The sequence below is a fragment of the Anabrus simplex genome, chromosome 1 (genome assembly GCF_040414725.1).
Source record: "Anabrus simplex isolate iqAnaSimp1 chromosome 1, ASM4041472v1, whole genome shotgun sequence".
Classification (NCBI taxonomy): domain Eukaryota; kingdom Metazoa; phylum Arthropoda; class Insecta; order Orthoptera; family Tettigoniidae; genus Anabrus; species Anabrus simplex.
Genome location: NC_090265.1, coordinates 560058839 through 560080552, shown reverse-complemented (window position 1 = coordinate 560080552; position 21714 = coordinate 560058839).

The following is a 21714-nucleotide window of genomic DNA, read 5'->3' as shown; positions in this document are numbered from 1 at the left end:
GATAAAGTGCTGGGAGAAATTTACGCAAAAACTGGAGGAAGACAGCAGAGGCCATATGAAACTATTGTTCAGAGTGATTAAAAACAAAAGGAATTTAGTTGAAACTATCAAAGCAATTGAGGATTCCAATGGAAACCTGGCCAGGAAAGAAGAGGACATAAGAAAGGCTCTGAGGAATCAATTTGATCACCTATTGAACAGGACAGAAGCAGACCAGAGAACAAAAGAACCAGCTATTGAAACCTACACAGAGAAACCTCCCATTACATGGGCTGAAACAACAGCAGTCCTTAAGAAGATCCCACAAGGGAAATTCCCAGGAATCAATGAAGTCAGCACAGACATGATTAAAGCAGCAGGAGACCAGGGTTTACAGAGGCTACATAAGGTGCTCAATGTACATAAGGTGCTCAATGCAGTTTGGAAAGATGACAAGACCCCCTACTGATTGGAACAAGGGTGTCATTATCCCCCTGTTTAAGAAAGGAAATCACCAAAAAATCTCCAACTACCGGAGAATAACACTCCTATCTCATGGGCTGAAGATTATTGAGAAAATCTTAGAGAGCAGATTGCGAGTCATCTTAGAGCCACAGTTAGAAGAGGAACAGTATGGTTTCAGGCCTAACACATCCACAACAGACCTAATCTTCAGTGTCCATATGTTAATGGAGAAATATTGGGAAAAAGGCAAAGATCTCTTTATGGTTTTCCTTGATAATGAGAAGGCATATGACAGCATTGCAAGAGAGAAGATATGGGAATGCCTGAGGAAAAGGAGTGTATTGGAGGACTGGTGAGGAAAGTTCAGATGCTGTATGAGCGCTGTACCAGCTGTGTGTGATTGCGTGATGGACATTTATCCTTCCAGGCCAAAAGTAGAGTCCAGAAAGGCAGTGCACTAACCCCATTATTATTTATCACCATCATGGATGACATAATGAAGACAATCAAGAAAACTTCTGGTGTACTAAATGCAATGGCTTTTGCTGATGATGTTATGATCTGGGAATAAACTGCGGAACAAGTACAGTTGAGACTCAATTAATGGAAGGTTAAGTTCCAGGAATTCAATCTCAAGATAAGCGAACCTAAAACAGTAGAGATGGCAATAAACAGAGAAGGACGACCAGCGAACATCATGCTGGGAAACCATCCTCTAGAAAGTGTGGAAAACTTTACATACCTTGGCAGTGTAATATCTTGAGTTACACTAGCCACAAAGGAGGTGGCAAATAGAGTGCAGAAGAGCTCTCACTTTTAACAACAAGTACGAACACTCCTCTGGGATCCCAAAGTACCAACAAAATTAAAGCTGGCAATGTTCAATCAGTACTTCAAATCACTCTTAACCTATGGTATCAAAACCTGCACCCTCACTAAGAAGGTCTCATGAAGGTTGCAGGCATCTGAGATGAAGTTCATTAGGTCCACAATTCAAAAACCAAAACTGGACAAGTTAAGGAATCACATGCTTAAAAAGGAAGCCGTGATTCAGACATCATTGTTTGAGCAAGTCAGCATGTCCATTTTGAGGTGGTTTGGGCATGTAATTAGGATGGAGCCAACAAGGACAGCTTATATTAACTTGGAGAGACAGGTGGCAAGAAAACACATGGTGAGAAGACCAAGAAGCCATTTGATAGACATCGTAAAGATGGAAATTGCAGATCGGAGAGCAATACTGGAGGACGTCATTAACAACAGAACTTATCACAATAAGACAGTTTGGAAGAGGATCGCCAACAGTACCCAGGAAATTGGAACTATAAAATCATCATGATGAACTGGATTATTGCATTGCATCCTTGACATCCCAAACATTAAGTTTTGTAAACATAAACAATATTTTCAGGATAAGAAAGTCCAAATTCCTCAGTCATGCTACTGACCGAATGGAAAAAAATTAATCAATCAAAATGGTTATTTCATTCCCACTCCGAGGAGCTATACGAGTAGCTCTTTGGCCGTATTTAAGGGAAAAAAGATCATAGAAGAAATCTAATAAGTGGTGGTATGTGTTGTACATACCGGGGGAGGAAAAAAGATATGGAACTGGCGCAAGGACACCGCGACAACAGGCCGGGACCCAGGGAAGACCCGCGAAGCGCCGCGCTCAAGCCGACCCCCACAAACATCAGAGGGAGAGGGACGAGAATTTTATTTACGTATCTCGGGTGCGCAAATCGGAAAAAAGATCAATTGTTACAGAGATTGCCAAGAGTATTTACATATATTGAGCTGGGACAATGGGTGGGTGCGGTGTGAAGTTGGAGTAAGGAGTAGGGTAGTGTTGTGACAGGAGGTAATAGAGGGTTGTGGTAATATTAGTGATGGAAGTGGCAAGTAGGCGTAGAAGGTCCAATATCAGAAGGGACGGTAGGAAGAAGTTGGGTTGTGGAGCGGGTTGGTAAATAGCTTGCAGTAGGGGGTGGGTGGCGGGGCAGGTGGAGGGCTATGAGAAGAGGTATTTGATGAGGAGCGGACAATACGGGGGGGGGGGGGGGGGGAGCGAGAGTGCTCCACTCAGTAAGTTCTTTTGTGGAGACGGACGCCAGTGGTGATCAGATGGTCTACGTCGGCGTCAGATGAGAGTTGGAGGCGGATCATGAATGTTGGGCCTTGATTGTTGAATATAAGGACCGCACGACGAGCTGGGACGCCTGCCAGTTGGAGTTCCTTTAGTATGTCCAGTTCGGTAATTGCTGGGTCAATGCCACGGATGACACAGCTCGGAGGAGGATGTTGTTGTTGGGCCAGTTCAGCGGCTGCTTGTCCTTGGTTAGCTGGCTGAGCTGCGAAGGTGGCATCCGTGGAGTTGGCAGAGAGTTGCTGGGGACTGGGTAGAGTGGCAGGTAAGGAGATGGTGGAGGTGGGACATGATAGGAGAAGGATGGCTAGTCATGGGAGTAAAGGTAGAAGTATATGAGGAAGTCTGGGTAGAAGTGGTGAAGGTGGTAAGAGTGGTAGTGGTGATTGTGGACGTAGTGGTGGTGGGGGGCGGTGGAGACTGTTGGGGTGTGTAAGGTGGATGGACGTTAACAGTGCAAAGGGGGTTAGTATTACGGAGCATTTGCTGGATGAGAGACTCGGGAGTAGGGACCACCTCGTGAAGTCTTTCGTTGATGGTCACGCCGCTGGTAATGAGGGCTGTCGTTGAATCGGGATCTTGGATGTAGGCCAGGGCCCCCGTTGATTTTGAGCAGCAGCAGTGGGTCCATCCTGGAGCCGGAGAATGTCGGAGAGTGGGACGCCGGACAGGCAAAATTCATGGTGAATGAAGGAATCTGAGAGAGCGGTGTCCACGTCCTTAATGAGGCATGTGTACATGGTAAAAACGGGGAGGCGACAGCCAACTAGGGGTCTGCCTATTGATTGTGCTTAGGCCGGCTGAGTTGCTGATGAGATGAGAGCCACCCAGCCGAAAAAATCGTGGGAAGTGGACGAGATGTTGTAGGATGCGTATGGAAAGGATTTTCCTTAACTGCATAAACAACAATGTTGTCTTGTTCAAGGGTGGTCTATTTTCTACCTTCCTTTATTTGCCTTTATATTGTCTCTTATTAACTGATTCAGATCTAGTTAGGTGGAGAAAAATATTACAAACATTGAAAATTACACAAGAAAATCAGGGGGGATATATATACACACCATGAAATAAAACCTGAAGCACCCAGAAGAAATGGTTGGATGTCAACTGCAATTCTCTGTGACTGGTAGAACGGCCACCAGAGTACATTAGTGTTGTTCGTGTTTAGTGTTGTTACTAGGCCTAGGAGCATGAACAGCCTCAGATGTTGAGCGATCACTGTGAAGGATTATAAGCTATAAATTTCATTGTTGTTCCGTATTGAAGTGCAGTTATAAGAAATAAATTCACGAGAGGGTCCACCTTTTCAATACAATATATCAAGTAGTGATATTACATCAGTCTTGGGACTAGTTTCAGCCACTTAGTAGCCATCTTGTTTACATTGCCTGCTTCCTCCAACAAGTCAGTGCTTGTTCCCTACCCACTCCTTTGTTACATGGCCTGCCTGCTTCCTCCAGCAAGACAGTGCTTGTTCTACATCAGACATTAGACATTTACTTCTTTGCCTCAAATCTTAAGTGAACATCATATCATGACAAGAAGACCATATCATAACCATAAATGTTGTTATTATATGTAATTTAATGTTATAAATATTCTTGCAATACTGTCTTTGTTATACATATGTTTTAGTTTTCACATAGTCTGTTTAATTTTTATTTGGCTGAACATGGCCACTAAGTGGCTGAAACTAGTCCCAAGACTGATGTAATATCACTTACTTGATATATTGTATTGAAAAGATGGATTCTCTTGTCAGTTTATTTATTACGCTGTGAAGGACATGGAGATGCCACGTTCTTGTGTGAAACAGCGTTATCAGCACCTGACAGAGTTTGAAAGGGGCCTCATTGTCGATCTTCATTTGTCTGGCTGCTTGAATGGTGCAATATCCAGATTTGTGGGGCATTTGGATGTGACAGTAGCTCAGTATTGGACTGCATGGGAACATGAGGGCATGCATACTCATCGTCAAGGTTCCAGTCGATTACCACAAGGGAGGATCGCCATATTGTGCACCAAGGACATCATAATCCCTTCACATTTGTGCCTACCATCTGAGAACTAGCAGCAGCCAGGGAATTACCGTCCCATGCGTAGGCTGCCATTAATACCACAACACAAACTGCCGCATTTGGAATGGTGCCATGAACAGGAAGCATGGACTGCTGACGAATAACATCACATTGTGTTCAGCAATGAATCGTGGTTCTCCATTACCCCGGATGACAATTGTCTGCGAGTATGGCGGCGACCTGGGGAGAGGTCCCATTCTTCCAATGTTTTGGTGAGAAGCACAGTGGTGTTACTCCAGGCATCATGATATGGGGAGCCATTGGCTATGACTTCAGGTCACGGCTCGTAGTGATTGAGGGAACTCTGATGGTATAATTGTACATCACGGACATCCTACGACTTCATGTTTTGCCTCTCATGAGACAGTATCACAGTAACTTACCATATTTCAACAGGACAATGCTTGTCCACACATAACACATTTCTCTTTGAACTGTCTGCATGATGTTCAGGTATTCCTGTGGTCAGCAAGATTCTCAGATCCATCCCTGACAGAACATGTGCGGGACCAGCTCGGATGCCAATTCCGTCCCAGTGACAGTATCCAGGATCTCAAGGACCAGTTATAACAGCTGTGGGCCAGCTTGTCTCCGAAGAGATACAATGGCTTTATGGCACCCTTCCCAACCAAAGCAGTGCATGCATCCAGGCCAGAGGAGGTGCAATGTCATACTGATAAGTGGGCTCGTACTACCAAGTTCTTTGTAAATTTGACTCAATTTTATAATCTCTGAAATAACATCATATACCCTCTAAACATGTGAAGTTTCATGTTGTTTCTTCCTCTACTTTTGGGTGCTTCAATTCTTTTAACAGGCAGTGATTTTGTTCTTATTTTTTTTATCGACAAGGCCATGTGTTATAATGATACATCACTCTCACTAATTGCATAGGTAAATTGCTCTGCAATAATAATATTTGTAACATTTAAAATACAGACATTTCTCATAAATACAATGGAAACTTGATCTTCAGTAAAACAGTAATTTTGATTTTACAAAATAATCACCTAAAACCCTCTTAATTTGTAGTCTACTTTTTCGCAGCAGTCTGGCAAATGAGAGACTCAGAGTCAATGCCTTTAACAATATCATGCTCCATGAATAACACCAGCTTAGATGGTCCACTGCTGAATTTCTGATGACAGTTTTTTTTCTCTCTCTAGAACAATGAATGACTGCTCTCCACTGGCTTTTAATGAGAGAATACTCATAAAATTTCTCAGAGCAATTTCAAAATTTGGGAAAAGAATTGTTAAATATTTATCATGAATAAATTTTAAATAATCACTAGCAGAATTTACTTCATAATAATAATAATAATAATAATAATAATAATAATAATAATAATAATAATAATAATAATAATAATAATAATAATAATAATAATAATAATCATAATAATAATCATAATAATAATAATAATAATAATAATAATAATAATAATAATAATAATAATAATAATAATAATAATACATGGAAACGGGAAATCACCGGGTTGGCTCTGGATTCATGAGCCCAAATACTGTAAGTTGACTTTGTTGTAAATGGGAGAATGCAAACCATTTCTTTCACAAAATCTGTCATTCCCAACTGAAAATCTTCACTTATTTACAAACAAAAGCTTAATTAACAATTTACCCATGAAATTTTTGTAATTAAGCTATATAAATGTTGTGTCTAAATTATACCGACAAAAATATCAGGGATGCTCTTTATGTTATATAAAGAACCATGACGCAAACGGATTGGTGGAGAAAATTGTTCTTTTCGATAAAATGAGGTTACTTTGATACTTCCGGGAGCGCGATTTAAATTCACGAATTCGCCGTATTTGCTGTGTCAGAGCGCAATCGCCGCTCGCTGCTGTGCTTCAGGGAAGGGTGAAGAAGTGGCATGTATAATAGACGTAAACAGAGATAGCCTAATCCTCTGCGCGAATGCACAAGTTTCTTTGTTCGATTCGCGTCCTTGTCTCTTACAGGCAATATCCACAGTTCCGTAATTGCACACTCTGCCTGCTGTCATCTCTTGATGGATACAGTACTTTTGCATCCATCTCTTAGCACAGGCCAGAGTAAATTCTAGCTTCCACCAAAGTCCCAGTCAATATCCATGGCTGTGACAATATGGAAGTTGCTGGGGTATGGGTAGTGCTGAGTAATGACATTCAGAGCATGACTAGTGCATCTGAGTGTTATGAAAGGTTCTGCTCATAGGGTCAGTCGTGCTGCAATAGTACTTTCTGATCCAGTGAGGAAAGCAATGGCAAACTACCTCACTCCTCATCTTGCCTAGTACGCCTCATTTTGGTGCTGCCATTGGTTTTTGGGGTTTCCTTATAACCGCATAACCTTAGGTAATGCTATTTGAGGATCCAACCAGCCTCTGGGCTGATGACCTAATGGATAGAATTGCACACATAATACAAGAACACGCAGTAACTTGTCAGTCACAAAATGCATCCGATTTTTCCTCCCTCGTCTGTTGGTCTCAATAACGTTTACTCGAAGATGCATCGCTGCCGCCGCACAATCGTGCATTCTTTTACTCACAACATTGTAAAAGGAATGACGAACTGAACGAAAGAAACAATACCCCCAATAGTTTGTTTACAGTAAATGTTCAATATCCCCCCTTCTACTTCGATTTTCACTAATAAAATAAAAAGAAAGTCCATGGGAGTTATGGCCAAGCTCGGAGGCAATTTGGCCCACCACAGCCTACCCATCTCCCTGGATAATGATCGTTTAAGTGCTGCGTGACAAGGCGAGTGAAATACGGTGGAGGGTCATTAAGACACAGTCACATTCGCTGCCGAATACCCAGAGGAACGTCTTCCAGTAATCTAGGCAGTGATTCTACAGAGAAACGGTAGCATTCCTCGCCTGAACGGTGAGGAGAAAGGGCATAAGGCCCAAGTAAATAGTCACCAACAATGCCGTTCAAATGCGGTATTGACAGTAAACCTACCATATGCTGAAATGTACGCACCCCTGTCACATGAGAGGTTTCTTCCGCCTTCCTTGCTTTACGCAGTCAACTGCCAATGATGAGGTTGGCGGCGATTACGGCCCCGGACGCCATACAACAGTGCGGCTTCCCTCCCGTTGCCATTTGCTGCGCCATAAGCTTTATTACCAATTTATTCCGAAATGTTAGTAGCTAGTATGGACAAAAAAAAAGTGTTTACTTCCTACTGGGGATGGGAAGTGACTGCGCTAAACGCATGAGAAACTTGAGCATTCGCACCGAGCATGATCTCTTTCTCCGTATATCATGTACCCCATTTGCCCTCCCTTCCCTCCTCTGAAGCACAGTAGAGGGCAGCGATTTGTGCTCTGGCAGAGCAAATATGGCAAGTTCGACAATTTGAATCGCACGCCCGGAAGTAACAAAGTACCGGTAACCCAATTTTTTCGAAAAGAAAAATTATCTCCGCCAATCTGAATACACCATCGTTCTTTATGTAACACGGAGAGCATTCCTGATTTGTTGTCGGCATAATTAAGATACACACTATATGTGCCAGGCCTAGCAAAACAATATAAAGTTAGAAGAAAACGAGAGTTGACTGAGGGAGGTCTATCAAAAAAAGATGTAAAAGGACCTAGCAGAATCGAATACAACGGATTTTTAGTTCTAAATTTAGTTGTTGCCAGTCCTGTTTTACTAGTCGAGAACCCAATTAATCCCTGTTTGGGGTAGAACTTACAGAAAGTTTGGAAATAGGCACTGATTTGCACAACACCATAAGAAAACAACAATAAAGTAACGGCACTTTAAATTCGATAGGAAGGATGATATAGGATGTAATAGATCGATTACATTGAGCGAGTTTACTAGCTACTATCCGGCGAATTCACTCGCTGCTAGTAAACACGCCCAGTGAAATCATGTTCACTAGCTAATTAGCTGTTGTAAGAAAATATATTGAAAGCCGGGCTACTTTACTCGCCACTCGTTGGCGTGTGGGCTTGTTAGCTAGTAAACTAGCAATGTGTCGTCATAGTTGCTAGTGAACTAGCTGCGAATATCCTGGTGGTTTCTAGTTTCAGTGTCCATAAAAAGTCGACAGAATGAGTTCGCGTGGGAGTCGTTATTTTAGCTCATGCTATCAAAAAGGAGTTAAAAGGAAAAGAAAAACAGGAAACTGAGGCATAGAAAAGTGTGGGTAAAACCAAGGATAGAAAGATGTGAGAAATATGGTGCAATAAGCAGGTTACTAAAAGAGTTGAAGGACGAAAATCCTTTGGCTTATCGAAATACTTCGAGATTAGACTGTACCCATTTTGATGTATTACAGCAGATGATAGATGGAATGCTAAAAAAAAAAAAAAATTAAAAAAAAAAAAAAGATACGAATATGAGAATGGAAATCCCAGTAGCCACAAAACTGAAAGTATACTACGCAGTAGCGTATACTGAGGGCTACCAAGGCTATCGGTGAACCCAAACCTCAAATGAGAACGATGGAAATCTAAAGCACATGATAATGTTAGCATCTGCCAGGTTGTTCCATTTACAAAACTTCAAAGCAATTTTTAAAAAAACGTCGACGTATTTCTGAGATCAAGGCATCGGAGACATAATTATCTCGCAGCCCAGGCTATGCGTCCCTCACCCCTCGACCCACCTTGCGCGGCTTGCTGATGTAAGCCCAATAGGCTGTAGGGACCAGGGAGATATGTGTGCTAGGCTTCGGTCCATCAGATCGCCACGGCTAGCTATCAACCATGCGTTCCTCATCGTATATACTTCCTCACCTAGTAGATAACAGAGTGCTGATATTTCACTCCCATTACTTCTACATCTTTGTAGGAAGACACTGCAGGGCTGCTGTTATAGGAGTAATATAGTTTTCTTTTTATAGGTAGGTAGATCTGCTAAAATGAAATGCTATATTTCAGGTTTAGTGTTCTCTTTTGTTGGTTGGAATCGAACCCGTGATCATGGGTAGGACACTGCCACCGATCTCCCGAGGAAGGTAAGAAACCAGTGAATGATGCGTATGACCTCTGGTAACGCTGTAAAATTCAACATTTGTATTTCATAATAATAATAATAATAATAATAATAATAATAATAATAATAATAATAATAATAATAATAATAATACCGGTAATAATAATAATAATAATAATAATAATAATAATAATAATAATAATAATAATAATAATAATAATAATAATAATAATAATGGTACATAGTATCTGTATAGGATTGGTGGTGAACTAATGTGGATGAAATTAATGGCAAAGACGTCATAAATACCCAGTCCCCAAGCCAGGGGAATTAACAGTACGAGGGTTTTGATTCTGAGAACTGAACCGGGGCCATCGGACCAATGGCAAGCATTCTGTCCATTTAACCATAAAGCCGGACTTTAATTTGCTAAACCTTAGGCTACCATTTCCACTGATCAGGTGTTGAGTATTGGCAGTAGCAGCGGCAGTAGCTTGGGAAGCAGCCTAGACAACACAGCAGGCTACTCCGTTGGCTATTGGCTGCAGCTCAAAACTCTTAAAAGGCTTGACATTCCACTAAACCAACCATTGAAAAGGGCCACGTCTTGGACTCAGCATACGCCACTGATACTACGTTATCTAGCAACTGGTGATATCGAAGTTTTTGCCTGAAGGGTTCTCGGCGATTTCTTGCGCCCTTCAACCATTCATTGAGGTGAGTGAAAACTAATTTACTTTAAATTAATAAGAGCCTTTTTGTAAGAATGCATTTCGTGAAAGTATTGTTCCAGTAGGCCTATACTTGGTCCAAACGTACCTACTAATCATACGCCTAACCTGTTTTAAAAAGTCATCTTCGTCGTTTGAAGAGACAGAATGCGAAGCAAGTGAATAATCAGAAGATGTTGAAAATGCAACATCGACAACTTGTTGTGGATTTGAATAAACCACATGCTCCAACGAGGGCAGCTTGGAGCGAATGATACAGTTTTCAATTTCCTGCTGTAGCAAGACGGCTTGTCGCTGTGGAAGCTAACGAAGCTCAGCTACAACAAACTTTCCGAACTGGTCATACGGTTTCTCCTCAGCTTTATTCTGTGCATTTTGCCCAATTAGTGAATCGTGGCTGATACTTCAGAAGGTTTTGTTTTTCGGATGCTCCTCGTTTTTTTAAACCCTTTTCAAAGGCGTCGCTGATGGTCTCAATTTTGCGGGCGACTTGTTCTTGTTCCTCATCTGGCTCTGTCTCTTGACTGTTTTGTGACAAATTCTAGAAATAATCCAAAAACTGTTATTTAAATATTACCGTTCGTAATCTGTTTATCCTCCAGGGTCGGTTTTTCCCTCTGACTCAGCGAGGGATCCCACCTCTACCGCCTCAAGGGGAGGATGACCAGTACCTCGCCCAGGCGGCCTCACCTGCTATGCTGAACAGGGGCCTTGTGGGGAATGGGAAGTTTGGAAGACAAGGAAGAGGGAAGGAAGCGGCCGTGGCCTTAAGTTAGGTACTTCTCAGAAGTGGGAAACCACGGAAAACCACTTCCAGGATGGCTGAGGTGGGAATCGAACCTACCTCTACTCAGTTGACCTCCCGAGGCTGAGTGGACCCCGTTCCAGCCCTCGTACCATTTTTCAAATTTCGTGGCAGAGCCGGGAATCGAACCCGGGCCTTTGGGGGTGGCAGCTAATCACACTAACCACTACACCACAGAGTCGGACATATTACTGTTTACTAAATTTCATTTGAATGTTACTGATTTAATTTATTACTCTTATTGTTTGGAGGTGCCAGTACCTAAAACAGTTGATGAATGGAGATAAATCGAAAAGAAATTCATCCAGCGTTGGAATTTTCCAATACTGTACGTTTAGGGGCCATTGACGGGAAACACGCCATCATTAAAAGACCTCCGTGTCCCAGTTCACTCTACTTCAGTTACAAAAAAGCTATAGTATAATTATTTGCTATGGTTGATGCCGATTACTGTTATACTTACATACATTCAAGAGTACAAATTGGGGCAAATAATCGTTTATAGGAAGAGGAGTTAGGGATTGGAATAAATTACCAAGGGAGATGTTCAATAAATTTCCAATTTCTTTGCAATCATTTAAGAAAAGGCTAGAACTGCCCTAAATGCAGATCAGTATTTTTTTATTGATTGATTGATTGATTGATTGATTGATTGCAAGCGAAGTAATCTCCGTACAGGCCATGAAGGCCCTTGGAGGGGTGGAAGGTAAAGGCTTCCACTAGCTCTACGCCCGGCCACCTTTGCCCCAAGGAATTAACCTGGTACTCATTTTTGGTAAAGGCTGGATGAACCTAAGAGCCATATGCACCTCCGGCCCTCCTGTTGGGATTTTCCGAAAACAAAAAATACCTCCGGAAGTGGAAATCTCGTTTCTTAAATTTTACGACTTCCTGACGTGGAATCGAACCCACGTCCTTCCGGGCGAACCAAGTACGCCTTTACCGCCTCGGCCAGACAGCCCCTGATTGATCGATTGATGTAGGTGGAAATGGCCGAGCAAGTGACAGTGCAGCGCAGTATTTAGAGATAATTTAGTACGGTACTCTGAACATTGCAATGGAAAGCAATACTTCTGGGATGCGTGAATACACCGTTATTGGGTATTGGAGATGATGCTTTTCCTTTAAGAATAGGTCTTCTGAAACCTTACAAAACTGCTCTCAGTGATGTGGAAAAACTAATTACCGTATCGTCTTTCCCGTGCCAGAAGAGTTATCGAGCATGGTTTTGGCATACTTGTATGGCGATTCAGAGTAATTTAAAGACAGCTGAATTGAAACCCGAAATTACCGATAAAGTAATTTGAGCCGCTTGCAGTACCGTATTCATATCAGACTACGAAAGAACGTTCCAGGCAACTACTTACCCAGTGGCGTATACTGAGGACTACCAAGGCTATCGGTGAAGCCCAAACCTCAATTGAGAACGATGGAGGTCTAAAGTACATTATAATGTAAGCATCTGACACAACGTTCCATTTTCAAAACTTGAAAGCAGTGAGAAAAAACGTCGCACTTATTTCTGAGAGCTAAGCATCGAAGACTGATATCGCAGCCCAGACTCCCGTCCCTCTCCCCTCTGCTCACTCAATAGCGGCTTGCTGCTATATCGGATAGGAGCGGGGACCGGGGGAGATTGGTGTGCTAGTCTTCAGTCTGTCAGATCGCCACTACTATCAACAATGCGTTACTCATCCTATATTACTTCCTCATCTCATACTTCTGACTTAATGTCCGGCTACATGGCTAAATGGTTAGCGTGCTGGCCTTTGGCCACAGGGGTCCCGGGTTCGATTCCCGGTAGGGTCGGGAATTTTAACCATAATTGGTTAATTTCGCTGGCACAAGGGCTGGGTGTCGTCTTCATCATCATTTCACCTTCATCACGACGCGCAGGTCGCCACGGGAGTCAAATAAAAAAAGACCTGCATCTGGCGAGCCGAACATGTCCTCGGACACTCCCGGCACTAAAAGCCATACGCCATTTCATTTCTGACTTAATCATATAGATAACAGAGTGCTGGTATTTCACTCCCGTTTCCTTCTACATCCTTGTAGGAAGACATTGCAGGGCTGCTGTTATAGGAGCAATAGAGTTTTATTTTTATAGATACAACTGCTAAAATGAAATGCAATCTTTTAAGCTCTCTTTGTTGGTTGGAATCGAACCCGTGATCATGGGTCAGACACTACCACTGATCTCCCGAGGAAGCTAATAAACCAGTGAACGATAGGTACGACCGCTGTAAAAATCAGCATTTGTATTTAATAATAATACTAATAATAATAATAATAATAATAATAATAATAATAATAATAATAATAATAATAATGGTGCATGGCATCTGTGTAGGATTGGTGGGGTCCTAATGAGGATAAAATGAATGGCGAAGACGTCATAAACACCCAGTCCCCAAACCAGGGGATTTAACAGTATGAGGGGGTTGATTCTGAAAATTGATCCGGGGCCATCGGACCAAAGGCAAGCATTCTATCCATTTAGCCACAAAGCCGGACTTTATTTTCTTCAACCTTCGGCTACCATCTCAACTGATCAGGGGTTGAGTATTGGCAGCAGCAGAGGCCAGAGCAGTAGCTTGTGAAGCAGATTTCACAACACAACAGGCTTGGCTATTGGCTGCAGCTCAAAACGCTGAAGGCTCGAAGTTCAGTAAACCTACCAACGAAAAGGGGGTAACCCAAGTCTGCTGGTAGCCCACGTATTGATCCCAGCATAAGCCACTGATCAATCAATCAATCAATCAATCAATCAATCAATCAATCAATCAATCAATCAATCAATCAATCAATCAATCAATCAATCAATCAATCAATCACCACTGATCTGCATTTAGGGTAGTCGTCCAGGAGGCATATTCCTTTGTCTTTTCTTCAATAATTGCAAAGAATTTGGAAATATATTGAACTTCTCCCCTGGTAAATTATTCCAATCCCTAACTCCTCTTCCTATATACAAATATTTGTCCCAATTTCCCCTTGAATTCCAACTTTATCTTCATACTTCTTTCCTACTTTCAAAACACCACTCAAGCTTATTCGTCTACTTATATCATTCCACGTGAACTCACCACTGACAGCTCGAAACATACCATGTAGTCGAGCATCTCGTCTCCTTACTCCCAAGTCTTCCCTGCCCAAAGTTTGTACATTTTCGTAACATTACACCTTTGTCGGAAAACACCCAGAACAAATCGTGCTGCTTTCCTTTGAATAATTTCCAGTTCGTATCAAGTAGGGGCTGCCTGGCCGAGGCGGTAAAGGCGTGCTCGGTTCGCCCGGAAGGACGTGGGTTCGAATCCCCGTCAAGAAGTCGTAAAATTTAAGAAACGAGATTTCCACTTCCGGAGGGGTCCATACACTGGGGTCTTACCAGAGACTTACCAGAGACTTATACGTCCTCTCCTTTTCATCCTTACTACACCCCCTAAATACCCTCAAAACCGTGTGAAGCAATCTGTAACCTTTCTTGACAACCACCTTAATATGATTTCGGCAATATACCTTGCCTTGTACTATTCCTCAGCCTACACCAAAAATGAGTACCAGGTTAATTCCTGGGGGCAAAGGCGGCCGGGCGTAGAGCTAACCACTCTATCCCATCACGTGCGGAGGTTAACAATGGTGGAAGCCTTTACCTTCCACTCCTCCAAGGGCCTTCATGGCCTGTATGGAGGTGACTTTGCTTTTTCTCGTATCAAGTAGTCCTGGGGAGGATCCCATACACTGGGACCCATACACTGGGGTCTTACCAGAGACTTATACGTCCTCTTTTTTTCATCCTTACTACACCCCCTAAATACCCTCAAAACCGTGTGAAGAAATCTGTAACCTTTCTTGACAACCTCCTTAATATGATTTCCGCAATATACCTTGCCTTGTACTATTCCTTAGTATCTAGTCAAACAATCAACTGTAACAACGTTAATAATACGGGAATTACCTCTAGAAGACCAGAGATGAATGCTAGTCGAGATGTGATGCTCGTCATGTCAGTTATTTCTCCTCTACCAGACGTAAATTTTGTGGGAGAGCTTTAATATACTTTAAATTGCCTTGTGGGTGGGGATAGTACAACAACACCCACGATATCTTCTGCCTGTCGTAAGAGGCGACTGAAAAGGGCTCCAGGGACTCTTAACTTGGGAGCGTGGGTTGGCAACCACGGTGTCTTTAGCTGAGCCCTGGTATTGCTTGTGCCAGGCTCCTCACTTTTATCCGTCCTACCCGACCTCAGTTGATCAACTCTTGTTCATTTCAGACCCCGACGGTAGTAGGCCACGAGGCCTAGGGAGTCTTTCATTTTCATGCCCGTAGTGGCTTTGTCTTTTTTGGCCGATATCTTCATTTTTCTAATTGTCGGATCCCCTCTACTCCACCCCCACCCCCCTCCTCTGATTAATGATATCGAAGGATGATTGCCCATTTGTACGTCCTCTTAAAACAATATTCAGCACCACTACCAGCGCTGTGACAACAATGGTGCGGCATCTCATTCACTATGCGGTGGTCATCCTTAATGTTATAAATGGTGGCTGCAATAATATCCTAATTTGAAGGGGGTATGCGAAGTAGCTCCTTTGGGAAGAGCTTTCTCATTACTGGCCATCCGCATGGTCGTTTGCAAGACTACTTTTTATTTATTTCTTTATTTATTCTCTCTTGACCGCGCGTCAAAATGTCTTTTTTATTTTATATTCTCCGTTTTCTACCTTGAAAGCCTTGCAGGCGGCCATGGATCGGGGGTGACAGTTGCTCTTGAGCGGCATTGGTCTAGCGCCGGGGATGTCTTGGTATGACCGCGACAGGGTAACCAGTGCCGAAAGGAGATATGGGATTGCCTGGTGGGTTCAGGGAGGTTTCTCATAACTTCTCCTTTACGGAGGGGTGGAAGTAGCTGGCAGACGACTAGCCTTTGCACCTCAAGTTATTCTGTACTCTTGTACTAGGCTATGTTCTTGCGTTAGTTCTCGCTTGTCGGTCATTTGTCCAAACAGGTAGGTCACCACGGGCTGTGAGGCGGGGCGGGGCGGAGCCTCACGCCCCACCCCGCTGAAAAAAGACACATATTAACACAGCTCTATTCTCTTTATCTCACCTAGAAAAAGGCAAATTGTCGAGCTGGACTGAGCGATGACCGTCCGACCACGCCTCCAGTGATTTCTATCTCTTCGGATCGTTGATGAAGCACGAGGATGAATGTCATAACGTGGCTTCAGAAACTGGAAGCAGCAGTGGCGTATCCTGGAATCTCCACCGAGGCATGCAACTAGTAACCATGCAGTAACACAATGTATTAAGTACATTTCAATTCTACTCAGCCTAATTACATGTAGGTGAACTCGAGTCAAACAGTTTAACTGTAAGTTTCTGGATTGAACGTGCGTACACAATTCTTGTTTTCTGTTTTTAAATTTGCGAGGGAAGAGAGAGGTCTCCCGGCTTTAACTATTTGAAACTTTTCATCAAACGAACGGCCAGTAAATGGCTTTTCAAACTGATTTACAATTGTATCCGTTTTAGACTCATCCATCGTTAATACCACATATGCGCAAAATATAATAAAACACCGAAAACGACGAATAGCACAGGAACAGCACACACTGAATGAACTCACTAAGCAGTAAAGAATGAACTCACTAGTTAGCCACAACTCAAGCACTGGAGGTAAGTCACCCCAGTGGCACTGGTCAGTTTCGTCACATTGAGTTCTCGCTGGGGGCAAATCTGTGGGTCCCGTTCGCTGTAAACCTGGACATACCGACTTTCTCCAAGTTGCTAACAGATGGCAGATGGTAGCACGTATATGGGGTGACAAAGTCTGACCAAGTATCAATTGCATTGACATCATTCGGAGGGTTTCAGAACTTTGTCTGCCACCGAATGCAACTTTAAGATTGAATGCCTTACATCCTTAACTCCTTCATTTGCTATCTCTTTCTATCTTGAGTGGAATAGATGGCGAGACTACATCAGCACCACACGTAGTCAAGCAACGGAACTAGTACAGCTGCGCGGAACTTTTGAACTTCTGAGAGATGAAATCGTTAATATTTGACTTGAAAAAACCTAAAATCGTACTTCAGACAGTTCTTTGTTATCATAAAGCATGCAGTGAATGCCTTGCATTCAAGGAGAATACGCCCCTGGGAAGCAGATTTCTGTCTTAACCAACATTAATGTCTTGATGTAAAGGAACAAAAGCTTGGATAGGAATGGTGAGTATGCTGAATAGCAATGTGTACTACTATGTATTCTTTTATCTGCCTGTAAAATATTATCCGTGGAAGATCTTGTTTCCTTATTTTTTTAAAGGTGCATTGTACTTATAACACATGGTGCCCGTCATCGTTGAAGGGTCTGCCTTACAAAGGCTGCATCACTCTTAGAAATAAGCCATACAAAATACACCCTGGGGTCTACAAAATTCTCTGTACTTGCGGCAAGGTATACATTGGCCAAACATTGCGGATCCATTGGTACTCGTATCAAGGAACACCAATGTAATATCCGTCTCAACCAGCCAGACAAATCAGCAATAGCTGAGCACGCCCTATCTATGTCGCGTTGCAAGATGTTCGACTACTACTAACATGTTTTCATTCCTTCCTTGAAGGGGGGGGGGGTTGAGCCTCTTAGACGATGACGCCGTCTCTCAGACCAGGAGATGCTTGGAGAAAGTGAGGGGGTAGGCGTCCATTGCCTATACTAGGAACTGTATCGGTATTCACCTTAATGCAGGAGAATGGAAAACCACGGAAAACAATTTTCAAGACAGACGAAGGAGGGGACCAGCCCCTTTCCGTCTCCCGAATTCATAGGCGTAGAGTCGTGGCCATCCCTCCTCTGCTCGGTTGGCCGGTCAGAGTGCAGAACTGTTGGACCACGGACCAGCCGTGACCACTTGTGGGCCCAGACTCACCCTGCATCCGCCGACCTGATATTCGAGCTCTTACCCACACTAAACATTACAGGTCTGGGATTATACGGGAAGCTGTGGAAATACGTATTTCAACAGGGACACCCTTTGTCACTTAAGTAATATGTGGTTGCCAGCCATTAAGAACTTATATAGGTGCCCTTTCACTATTATTATTTCTTTCCGATTTTTTCCAAATTCGTATTCTCTCCATCACGAGATGGTTCGCACTGCGCACAGGGAGCCATATAGTGGCGAACGAGAGTACCACTTACTATAGACAACGGTAAAGCATTCTTAAGTTCATGTCATTCAAACCTTCATTCATTTTTAGAGGTCTTACTCGTGAACAGACGAGATTATCTTTTGAAGACACAGAGCAAAGTTCTCTGTAAAAAAAAAGCCCAAAAGCTGATTATCGTATCTACATACAACCTATTATTATCTATGTAATGTCATCAACTCATCATCATTCATTATGCAATTTGAATCACCAGTATACCTTATTTCAAGGAAAGTGTCACACATCATCGACGTCTCACAAGCGGACTTCACAAATCGTCGCAGAAGACTCTCCTGCTATTTTTGATCGGCCGGGTGGCTACACATCTTTACTATCAGCTCCCGCTTATCCCAACAAAACATATAGGCCGACTCCTCGTTGGACGTTAACCTCCCTAATACCTTCTTCCACCATCACCACCGCCACAGCGTCGTCTTATCACCCCTACACCTCCCATTCTATCACCACTACTACATCGTCCCATCCATCGCTTATAATGTCAGCTTTCCTTTCCACGTCACTCCTTCCCGACCCACCTCGCATCTAGCACTTGTCTACGCCAACCCCATCTGTATCGTCATCAACTACGTTGCCAACATATTCAACCGCACCAGCAGCAGCCAGTCAACCTTCGTTGCCGCCATCCACAGTGTCACCACCATTTCCAACCGCACCAGCAGCAGCCCGTCAACCTCCGTTACCGCCATCAACAGTGTTACCACCATCTTCAACCGCATCAGCAGCAGCCGCCGACCGCCCAACGCCATCGACATCAACTACACCCGCACTGTTCAGTTGCGTCGTTCGCGGCGTCGATCCCCTCATCTCGACAGCGGAAGTTCACAATCAACTTCGCCGTCATGCCATACCCATCTGGAGGGCATTTCTCATCTTTAACACCCACGGCCCAACATAATCCGTCTCCAGCTCACCAACAGTTGAGCACCTTATCTCCCATGGTATCATCCTCTACGGCCGTCGTCATACTGTCGAACCTTCTCGTTCCCTTCCCCACGCTAGAAATCCTCATTGCACATCTCGTCGTCACACCCGGCTCGATCATCCTTCTTTTCGGCGTGCACACCACGTCCGCCCATCTTCTCCCCATCTTAATATCTCTTTCCTCCCTCCGCTGACGCTTGAACATCTGCGATACTTCATAACTGGCCTCTACCACATCGTCTCAACCCTTCACCACCACACCCTTCCCAGCAACTTCCATACCGCCACTCTTGTGTAAACCTTCACTTTTCCCATCTCCCTTAAAAACTTCACGCCTATGCACATCCTCTTTCATTAACAGCACCGTAGCCTCCTCATTCAATCTGTCAAATCGCTTACCCACCTTTTCATTTCTCGCATCTCTCAGTTATCCTCGCCTCTCTTGGCCCGAGAGATCGCATTACCGTCTAGGGGGCCCGCCCCGCCCTTCGGGTGGGGAATGAAAACTTCAAAAGAAGAAGAAGAAGGAAAGTGTGTGTTTGGTGGTTACTTAAACTAATGCCTGTATTTCATATACATCATCCTTTAATTGGTCAGTTTTAATTGTAAATGGTCTGAAGGAATGCAGTTTATCAAGTTTCTATTGAATCAAGGGGAAGTATAACTGGACGACAATCCTAAGCAAAATTTGAAAAGTTCCAACAATGCTTATAATGAATGTATTGTTCAAAGAAGTACTAGCACCATAAAGGGCTTGAAAGTGAAAGACTCCACAGGCCTCAGAAACCTAGCACCGTCGGAACAGAAAAAGAACAACAGTTGACCAAGGGAGGTCGGATAAGAAATATGAAATCGAGTAGCCTGACACAAATAACTGGAAGCAATGTCAGACTAAAAAATGCTACAAAAATGAAAGCCTCTGTGACGATAGACTAGAGATACCGTGAGTGTATTCTACCGGCCCCACCCACAGGGGGAAGTAACATTATTATTGCTATTATTATTTCTGTCCTATCACTAAATTCGTTAGTCAGCCCGTACCGTAGTTACGTCTAGTTTTACGGCTGAATATGCTTCTTTACGCCAACGCTGTGTGGTGGGACGTCATCAGTATTACGTGTTTCTGTGGTGGATGGTAGTGTAATGTAATAATAATAATTTCGTGTGGTGATACGTTTAGTGTGTATGAAGTGTATTAAGATAATAATAATACCAGTGGTTCCCAGGCTATTTAAACTGCGCGCCTTCTTTACGGCCATTTATGCCAACGGACTTGAACTTGTAAACTTTCAAAGAATTTCGTCTTCTACAGTTAGATGGCTCTAACATCGATTTGCTAGCTCACTCTCCCGCACCATAAACAAACCTCAAACTTAGGAAATTTCATTTCTATTATTGGTAACCCTTTTCTGAAAACTGTGTTTTTTAATGTACCGAAGTTGTCAACACTTCAGCTGGTTCCTCCTCTACTGTAATCTAAATATCAGATGCTTGTAAATATGTTCTCTAGCCAATCAAAACCGGGGTTGTGTACAGGAATCCAGCCTATCAGCAAAGTGTGGTTCAATTTAATCGGGAAGCTTCCCCTTACAGAACTACATAAGCAGGCAGTTTAGTGCCGTCTTGGTTTGAATTGCTCCATTGCCTGAGATTGTGACTTGACGGAGGCCAAGGAGGCAGGAACGCGGTCTGCTTGAAGAATATCCAGCGATACAAGGTAATGGCAGAAATTTCCTAAACATGTGATAGCGCCTGCGGGTAGTTTGAGGGGAAGGTTTTAGCCGTTTTCTTTTATTGTAATTTTGTAAACTGGTGGTTTAAATGTAGGATTTTCGGCGATGTCTGAGGACCCTGTTTCTATTCCCTGCTGGGGAATATGTAATGTAAGGGAAAGAAGAATAGTGACCCTCTGCCGTTTCCCATTCAACCTTGCAATTGGGTGACTAAAGTTTTGAAACTCTAAATTCTGTAAATCTCGTCTTGGCTTTAAAGGTTCCTCCTTTAGTCACCCTCTTGTAGTATTTGATTAACCTCTGTATCTTTGGGCTGTAAGCCCACTTAGCTTTTTAGTAATTTCTATAAGGAGTGTTGGAGTTTCGCCTCCTTGCCTTTTGTTAATGGCCGGTTATGTGCAACCTTTTCTCTTTTACTCTTAAGGCCATGTAGTATGGGTAATTATGCCCTTGTTTATCCTGTATTATCCATAAGGCAACTGTTCTTTGTTACAGCTCAAAACGATTAAAAGGCATGTCATTCACTAAACCAACCATCGCAAAGGGGTAATCTAAGTCTAGTGGTAGCCCACGTCTTGGACTCAGCATACGCCACTGCACTTACAATACCCCAACAAGCAGTGGATAGAGGATTAAACGCTCGGATTATA